Source organism: Sceloporus undulatus, chromosome 3, assembly GCF_019175285.1.
Source record: "Sceloporus undulatus isolate JIND9_A2432 ecotype Alabama chromosome 3, SceUnd_v1.1, whole genome shotgun sequence".
Taxonomy (NCBI): Eukaryota; Metazoa; Chordata; class Lepidosauria; order Squamata; family Phrynosomatidae; genus Sceloporus; species Sceloporus undulatus.
In genome coordinates, this window is record NC_056524.1 from 90,951,810 (window position 1) to 90,961,202 (window position 9,393).

The following is a 9,393-nucleotide window of genomic DNA, read 5'->3' on the forward strand; positions in this document are numbered from 1 at the left end:
TAGGCAGAAAATTCAGAGTTTGGTCCAATTGAACACAGGCTTCAGCTCATCTGAGGGCCTACTCTCTGGCAATACAGCAGCAAAGACCCATTTCTTTTCTGCCTCTATTGCATTTGTAAAGAGCCAGCCGGCATAGTTGTTTCAAATGGTCAGGAATCTTTTACATACAGTCCCAAGAGAAGGAAATCAAGACCATGCGGCAGGCTATTGAACAACTTTTCCAGCACTTTGCAGATAAAATCACACTGCTCTGAGTTGGATTCTATAATTGACACAGTTCCAGTGGATGTAACTTTGGTGCCTGCTTGTCCTATGATAATGGATACTTTTCAGTTTGTGCAGTCTGAGGATGTGGACAGGATTCTTGAAGATGTGAGAGTCACAACATGTTTATTAGATCTTGCTCTTCCTGGCTTATTTAAAAAAAACAGAAGGATACTGGTCATGTGAGTAGAGGGAGAGAGAAATTGTTTGCTAAAACATGGAAGAGTTCCAGCATGATTGAAGGATGCAGTTATAAAACCATTAGTAAAAAAAAAAGGCCCTCCCTGATAATTATCAATTACTGTCTAGGGCACATTACAGACCGCCTGAAAGTGGCAGTCTGCCACCACCGTCATTAGCAGTGCCGAGGAGCCCCAGCGGCCAAACTGCGAGGCTCCCGGTGCCGCAAAAAAGAAGCGCCAAAATGGCATTTCTTGTTGCGGCATGCTAATGATGCTGCAAGGTGCCAATGGCATACTCACAACATCATTAGCACCGCGCAATGTGCAGATGCTAAGTGTCCACTACATCAAGATGGCGGCACCCATGTAGAATGGGCGCCGCCATTTTGTTCGTCCCCAGGATGTACTAGGGTTAGAGGCGTGCATAAAGTATGCCATTTCCTAACCCTAGTACGTCCTAGGGATGTATTTTATGCCCGTGCGGAACGGGCCTAGCATTCCATTTTGAGGCAAGGTTCTGAAACGGAGACAGTTTTGGTTGTCTTGGTAGATGACCCATGCTGGAAACAAAACAAAGTTTGTGTAACCCTGTTTGTTCTGCTGAACCTCTTGTGGCATGTGATGCTACTGACCATGGTATAATTTTGGGCCACCTTTCTGTGATGGATCCTGGGACATAGTTTTACAGTGGCTTAGCTTGTTCCTGAAGGAGCAAACCCAGATGATAGTGCTTGGTCACCTCAGTTCTGTCCCCCATGGTATTTTACATATGTGTGGAACCATTGGGAGAGATTCTCTGGAGTTATGGGACTGGTGCCATCACTATGTGCACTCTTTGTACCACAATCCAAGAAAGCTGTTTCAGTCCTAAACAAATGCCTGTCATGAGTAATGGGCTGGATGAGTCTGAACAAACTAAAATTTAATCCAAATAATACAGAGGTGTTTCTGGTCAGTTTAAAGGCAAAACCAGGAAATAGATTCAGGACTTTACCCCACAGGGGCTCCAGGCACAGAATGGGAATGGCACGAAAGGGACCAGGAATGAGTGGGGGATGCATTTTACTGCCCACAGAAGTCCCCATTCCATTCCGCTCCCTTCCCTTCCCAATCCATCCCAGAGGACGCAATTTTTGAGAACTGTTCAGAACAGTTCTCAAAAATCGCCTCCTCTGGGATGGAAAGGAAGGGAACGGAACTAGTGAAGGATTCCTGTGTGCAGTAAAATGCGTCCCCCACTTGTTTTGTTCCCTTCCCGACCCCTTTTGGACCGTTCTTGTCCTGTGCCAAGAGCCTGTGTGGTAAGGTCCTCTGTCTGTGCTAGATGAGGTTACTCGCCTCCAGAAGATGACAGTCGACAGCTTGGGTGTTCTTCTGGATTCAGTGTTTGGTTTTTCATAGAATCATAGAACTGTAGAGTTGGAAGGGACCACAGACACCATTTGGTGATTTTCAACTAACCTTCTGCCATGCAACAATACATAATTATAACACTCCTAAAATATGATCACCAAACCTATGTTTAAAGATGCCTAAAGGTGAAGAGTCTAGCACCTTCTGAGACAGATGATTATTATTATTATTATTATTATTATTATTATTATTATTATTATTAACCTTTATTTATGAAGCGCTGTAAATTTACACAGTGCTGTACATGCAATCTTTTTAGTTAGACGGATCCCTGCCCTCGGGCTTACAATCTAAAAAGACATGACACAGAAGGAGAAGGGAGTGGTGGAGGGAAAGGGTAAGAGGTCCAGCAGTTCCTCTCTACCTCCGAGGCCTGGACCAAGGCAGATGGACTAGAGGGAGGCTTGGCTTTATAATGGATGGTTAATCATTTTCCAGGGAAAATACATACTCTCAAGTAGGATAATGCATATACAGTACATAGCAATACAAGAAATGGTTTGATAAACAGGCACCAAAAGAACATCAAATAGTAAGCGACAATTATGCAATGCCTGGGAAGGCTTCTCTGAACAGGATGGTTTTCAACTCCGTTTTGAAGCTGGTTAAAGAAGTGGGGGCAGAGGAAATCCTGGGCTAAGACCCTCTAAGACCACTGAGACTTATTTCTGGGAGCACACAGCTTCAGTGGCTGCTGGTTCATTTCTGGGCACAATTCAGAGTGCTGGTTTTGACCTATAAAGCCACATACTCCTTAGGTCCAGGTTATTTTAAGGACTATATTCTCCCTTACAAACCTGCCTGGTTTTTGAGATCTGCTGTGGACCCCCTTATCTTTGTCCTACCACCCTCATGGATTGTGGGAACATGGAAAAGGGCCTACCCCCAGGATCTGGAACGCTGTACCTAGAGAGGTCAGACTGGCAGATGAAGATGAAATAGATGAAAACCTTTCTGTTTTGACAACTCTTTGAGGATGGGGCTAGCCTTGTACAATATGTTGGATTTTCTGTTTGTTTCTGTTGTACTGTTTTCAAGTGGCCTTAAAATTTTGATAGTTTCCTCACTTCTTAATTTTTGTATTGTGGCAATAAATAAATAAATGACTTGCATGTTAAATCTAGGGCAAAAACCTCCAGGTGCATTTAATTCACTGAGCTTTCTATTTTGGGTTGTGTGTGTGTGTGTGTGTGTATTTACATATGTATGTTTATACACACACAGAGAGAGAATTATAGTGGGGTCTTGCTGTCCTCTGGGACATGGATACCAAAATCCATGAATGTGCATGCCCCATTATATACAGTGGCATAGTAAAATGGCATCCCTTATCTAAAATCACACACACACACACACGGATGCTTGAATCCATGGATGCAGAATCCATGGATATGGAGAACCAACTCATACGGATATTTTCACATAAGCAAAAGTGATGGGAGCATAGTGGGATGCTCCCCTCAATGTCACGCAATTGTGCAAACATTATCAGATGATGTCATGATAACTGCTCATCTCCTTATCTTAAAGAGGAAATACATGGATTTTTGATTATTCAGCTAATATACAAGTCTCTCTTTACAACATGACATCATAGCAAAGGAGACACATAAGAACACTGTATGAAGCCATGCTTGAAACCGGGAGTTCATTAACAAGATACTTTTTAGAATACATTTCGTGACTAAAAAAAAGTCAAACAGGAGATTTAGACTTATCATAACCAGACCTAATAAGATACACATTGCCTGAATACTAAATACAATTATCAGGCAAGAGAGTGTAAAGCCAGAACATTGCATTAGAACAAAACAAAAAAAAATAGCAGGTAGGGCAGAGTATCCCCAGCCCCAAAGATTTATATTCCTGTTCAGGATTTAAGCTATGCTGGTGTGGGAGTCTTGGGGTTCCTTTCAAGCATGGAAGGAAAAGTGGAGGATAGGAAGAGTAAGGATATTTTTGTTATTTTCCATCCTCCCTGATGCCAGAACATATTTATTGCTGCAAAATTGGAGAACATTTCTGGAGCAAATAACTTTAGCTCAGTTCATTTCTCCCCCAAAGTCACCTGTATATGTTGCTCTTCACATGGGAGAACATCAGGTCAAAGAGAAATTGGACTGTGTATCTGAACATTCACAGGAAAAATCTGTGAATTTTAGGATCCAGATGGTCCCCTGCACAATATATCCCCATGGATTTTTTTTTCTGTTATTTTTACTTGGCCACTTTTTTTATTGACTTTTATCAGTAAAATACCGTAGTGTGATTTATTTTAGGACTGTTTTGCTGTACTTATTTTATTGTTGCTTGCTAGCTTGGGCACATTATTTTAGAAAGTTACGGTATTATTTTAACAAATGAATGAAATTAAATGAAATAAGATGGTTTTTCTCCAGTTTCAATATTTAGATGTATTTGAACAAGCTCACATACTTCACTTTTCTGTTTATGAATGTGGGTAACTTGGTTTATACTGGATGGACAATAGCAAATGAGACATGAATGAGTCATCTTGTTTCTTGTTGAGCTTTTTTTCTGATGTGTTCATTACCACAATTATATGGTCATACAGAGCTCATATTCTATTTGTGGATGATGAATTTGTTAGGTCAGTACTGGTTCTCTGATCCTTTCCTGCTTTTCAAGTGGTCAAACTATAGTTCAGTGTTTAGCAACTACTGCAAGTACAAAAGAGTAATTCTCTTTTGGTGCTTTTCCTACTTAATAAAGAAAACCAGTTGCTGTGCAAATAGCTCCAGCAATTTGAGATTAAAAGCAATACAATGAAACGAGAATCGTGCTGGTTCTTTCTTTAAACAAAATAGTGTTTTTATTCAGTATTTTATAAGTGAATAGTTTTTGTGTGTGTGTGTGTGTGTGTTTTTTTTTAATGGTGAGCTTTGAAAGATCACTGTCTCCTAAACAAAGAAAATGTAGTGTTTCTGGCACATCTTCAGAGGGGCCATTCAGAATACCTTTTATCCTGGATCAGGAACTGAATTATGCACATGAAGTTCATATTCACCCCGAATCTCCCACAAGTGAATATGAGTTTTGCACACCCATTCCGGGGCAAATGCCCCTTAGCACGGGTCTTCTAGAAGTGAGGTAAAAGCTGGTCAGGCGAATATGAACTTGGCCTTGATCATGATCAGGGAAAGTTCAGGGGAGGGATTTAGGTCAGAGGGAGGGCAGAGGGCAGAACATTCCCTCCCCTTCATCAGGGTGACGGAGGAGGAGGAGGAGGAGGATGAAGCCAGGGGGGAAAGAAGGGGGCCACGGAGGGCAGCATCGGAATGAGGAGGAGGAATAGACAGGAGCCTTAGGATGGGTGCCAAGGGCAATTGGGGTGACGGATGGAGCGGGGGGGGGGGGGAGGACAGAATTGGGGGAAAAGGTGAGTTGGAGGCAGAGGAGGAAGGAGCTGGAGAAAGGGTCAGTTCAGGGCAGGTCCGGGGGGCGGCAGGAAACGGAGCAAGAGCAGGAGGAGGAAGGAGTCAGAGAAAGGATGTAAAGGGCGATCGGTGGTAACAGAGCAAGAGGATGAAGCCAAAGAAAGGGTCAATTCAGGGTAGGTCAGAGGGAGGGCAAGGAATGGAGCAAGCCTCCGTGCAGCTTTCTCTCTCTCTCTTTTTTAATTTTTGACAGACTATGCACATGCTTTTTGATACAGGTAGATACATATATAGATAGAATGTGTGTCTGCTTGTGGTACTTTCCCTTTCATTTGCTTGCTCCCAGCACGCTCTTTGCAAAAGGCTTTTTTTCTTTTATATGCGAATGCTACAATGCAAATGTTACAAATGTTTCTCTTTCAATTTGGCAAATTGATACAGAATGCTTTTGCATTCCAAAGGATGCAGAGATGGCATTCCAAGGCGAGGAATTATTATTATTATTATTATTATTATTATTATTATTATTTTATGTCTATGTGAGGCATTCTGGGGTGGTAAAGCAAGAGGTTGCAGAGATGGCATTCTGGAGTGAGGAATTATTATTATTATTATTGTAATGGGAAGAGGATGCATGGGGGGGAGGCAAGGGCTGTAGCATTGGGCTGGAAGTGAAGGGGAGGCTGGAAGGCTGCGGAGACCCATGACTTTGAGGGAGTCATACTCTCTCAGCCTCAGGTGAAAGGTAATGGCAAATCTCTTCGGAACCAAACTCACCAAGAAAACCCCAGGATGTTTTAGGGTTGCCATAATCTGTAGTGACCCAAATACACACAACACACACACACCTAGAGGTTTTAAAATTTGACAGCATATGCACACACTTCCGCCTGTTGTTTTTTTAAGGAGGGGGGGAAAGCACACTTCTGATTGCCCAATGGCTGCAGGAAACATCGCCTATGACGAAAGCGGAACTGAATTTGATTGACAGCAAACTGATTTCTCCGCAGGAGCTACAAGGACATTCAGGGTTAAAATACCCTGATTGACGTAGTAGGCACTAGCTTACAGAGGGATTTGGGGGGGGGGGAGACCGAATCTTCTCAGTTTCATCCAGCGCAAAAAGGTCAGTCTGAACGGGGCTTAACCTATCTGATGTTCATCAAATTCAATAGTGTTTTCAAAAAGTTGAGAGAATCCTGACAATAGAATTACAAAAGAGCTGGGGGTTTTTTATTGTCCTGGGAGCTTTAATGAAAGTTACTGACAACAAAGATACCCTTTATGGATTTTGTGGACTCCACACAACTTTTGCTTGATTTGTGTCATGTTCCATGTACATGTGCGGTGTCAGGATTCTCTCAAGGAAAGAAATGTTTATTTCAACTTCTAAGCCACAAGGTTGTGAATTCGATCCTGCAGGGCTGCAAGATTGACTCAGCCTTGCATCCTTCCATAGGTCGCTAAAATGTAGACCCAGCTTGTTGGGGGTAATTAGTTTACACATTGTAAGCCGCTTAGGGAGTGCTTAAGTGCACTGATAAGTGGTATATAAATGTACTTGCTATTGCTATAAGTAGCAATGACTTTCCCAAGACAATGATATTGTACCTAGGTAAGTGTCAATTTACATTGCTCCCCTTTACAACATTTCAAATGTACAACTTTTCTCCTGAAGTAAATAAATAAAAGTCTTACCCACAATGCGTCACTCTCCTAGCACACCCATGCAGTTGAATGAGGAAGGAGAGGTGTGATCATGAGGATATAAGGTAAGATGGAGCCTGGGCATTGGAAAGAATTACTTCACTAGTTTTTGCTGACCTGCCTAGATTGGGGGACTGGGGATGTGGAGAAAGGAATGGTAGCCTTGCTTCTGCTGGAACGGGTGTATTAGGGGAAGGTGAGCTTTGAAAGATCACTGTCTTCTAAACAAAGAAAATCTTGTTTTGGCACAACTTCTAACCTATCTGATGGTTTCCTTTTTTGCTTAGAAAAGGGAGTGTTAGGAGGAGGAAGAAACTGGAGTCTTGGCATTTGGATGTGGCTGCTTAGGTGGCGGAGTCATGTTGGGGAGAAAGCAACTGGATAACAGTACCCATATCAAAAGGGGTAACTCTGCTTAACATGCTACAGTAAAAATGATAAAGTCACAAGTAAAAATGTGGCATCTTAAAGCCTGCTTATCATGAAAGACTGAGTGGGAAAGTGGGAAGAAAGAAATCAACAGGTATTCTGTGCAAGGACTGTTTTGTGGTGTAGTGCAGCAGTTTACTGTATAAGAGCTGTGTTGCCTCTTCTCTTGTTGTGCCCTCTGCACATGCTGTAGAAGACACAATGTGGGATGTGGTACCCTTCTCTCTCCTGATGTGCTTTCTCCACCTGGGGAAGTTATTACCAGTTGCTTTCTCTGTGTGTGTTGCTCTGAAGAGGAACTGTCATCTAATGGAAGGTTTATCTTGGGATCAGCAGGTGCTGCCCCTTCTAGTCCCTCTGGAGAGCATCTGCACATTTCTCTAGCCTGGAAAAGGTAAATTCTGATGTATATGCTTTAAACCTTGTTCAGGCTGCATCTGCACTGCAGCAATAATCTGGTTTGACACCACTTTAACTGTCATGACCCAATGCTATGGATTTCTGGGAATTGTAGTTAGCTTTCTAAGTCAAAGATCTCTGGTGCTACAACAAACTACAGTTTCCAGAATTTCATAGCATTGAGCCATGGCAGTTTGTGTGGTATAAAACGTGATTATTGCTGCAGTGCGGATGTAGCCTAAGACCGGTGATGGGATGAGTAAAATCAATAATTTTCTAGCCACTTCAGTTCCACTGGAATTTATCCCCAGTTTCCAATAATCTCCTGTGGAATAGGCTCCTCCCATTTACATAAGTCTCAATTTACATCGTGAATCGAGAAAGACAGCTCCAGCATAAAGTAACATCCTACTTATCTAATGTAATTTGTGCTTGATAAGCTGTATCAAGTGTAACACTTGAACAACACAAGTAGCCAATTTTTAATAAGGCATAGCTTATCAGCTGCAGATTTAAGATGCACATTGGAAGCATTTATTTTGTAAGATGAATATGGTGTGTTAAATTAGGAGGCAAGCTTTGGAAGCATTCTTTGGAATTCATGCCAGTCTGTAGCTAGAGCACTTCTTTTCCACCTGCAAATGCTGGGGAGGATTTTAGATTGGATTGGGCACACTTGTTTGAATCAGGATAAAGACTCAACACCATGGTTAGAAAATCAAAAAGTCCTGCTGTGTTTTCTGCTCTATTGCTGATTATGCCTAAAGCGTATGTTACTTTCTGTACACACAACAGCAGGGGATAGCCCCTTCCCTGTGGTGTGATCCCATGCCTTAGGGGAGTTGTATGAATCACATGTGCTGGCTGTTGATGGCACTGGTGTTTTGATATTGTGCTACCATTCTTGGATGCCTCCTGAAAAGGACATTTTGGTGGCTTAAAATTATCCTTATTTATTTTAAAGCCACCCTTTATTTATTTTATTTAAATTATAAGTAAACCTTGGGAAGACAATGGTGCCATTTTCCCCCTCATCATCTCTGCTTGGAATAAGTGCCAAATATGAGTGAAAACCATGGAAATATTTCTAACCACATAGCCATTTAATTCAGGCATTTCCCCCAGTGGTACAGGATTGTGCTAGGATGAGTCAGCTCCTGCATCACATTCTGCATAGTTGTGTCTGTGAGAACAAAAGATAGTGCTGAGTCTCATTTATTGCTACTCTTACCCATGCAGTTTAGCTAGCTTGGGTTACTACAGATGTCTTTTTTAATTTGTTTCCTCCATTCTGTATAAATGTTGGGATCCTAACTATAGGATCTATGGCAGTTTTAATGTCATATAATCCTGGTCATTCTTTTAAGAAAGGATATGATGGGAGTGGGAATTAAATTACTCGGTAAGGCAAATCAAGTGGAAATTTGTCTCTCAGATGAAGAGTGAATGGAATGTTGATCTGAATCCATTCTTCGGGGCATTTAATGTATTTTTCATTCCAGTATAACAACATACTAGGCAGCAGTGCAACATGAAAAGTGGAACAGAAGGAAGCAATTCATTCCTGCTGCTTCCACTTTCACATGAATCTTTTAACACCT

The 9,393-nt window shown here is 41.9% G+C and overlaps 2 protein-coding genes across 3 annotated transcripts in view; one reads left to right on the top strand and one right to left on the bottom strand.

Moving 5' to 3' along the window:
• The window catches only part of LOC121925521 (protein WWC3-like), a 529,629-nt gene that overhangs the window by 130,611 nt on the left and 389,625 nt on the right, over positions 1-9,393 (bottom strand). The window lies entirely within an intron of this gene.
• MID1 (midline 1) overlaps positions 1-9,393 on the top strand; it is a 134,702-nt gene that overhangs the window by 24,476 nt on the left and 100,833 nt on the right. The gene's annotated exons all lie outside the window — the stretch shown is intronic.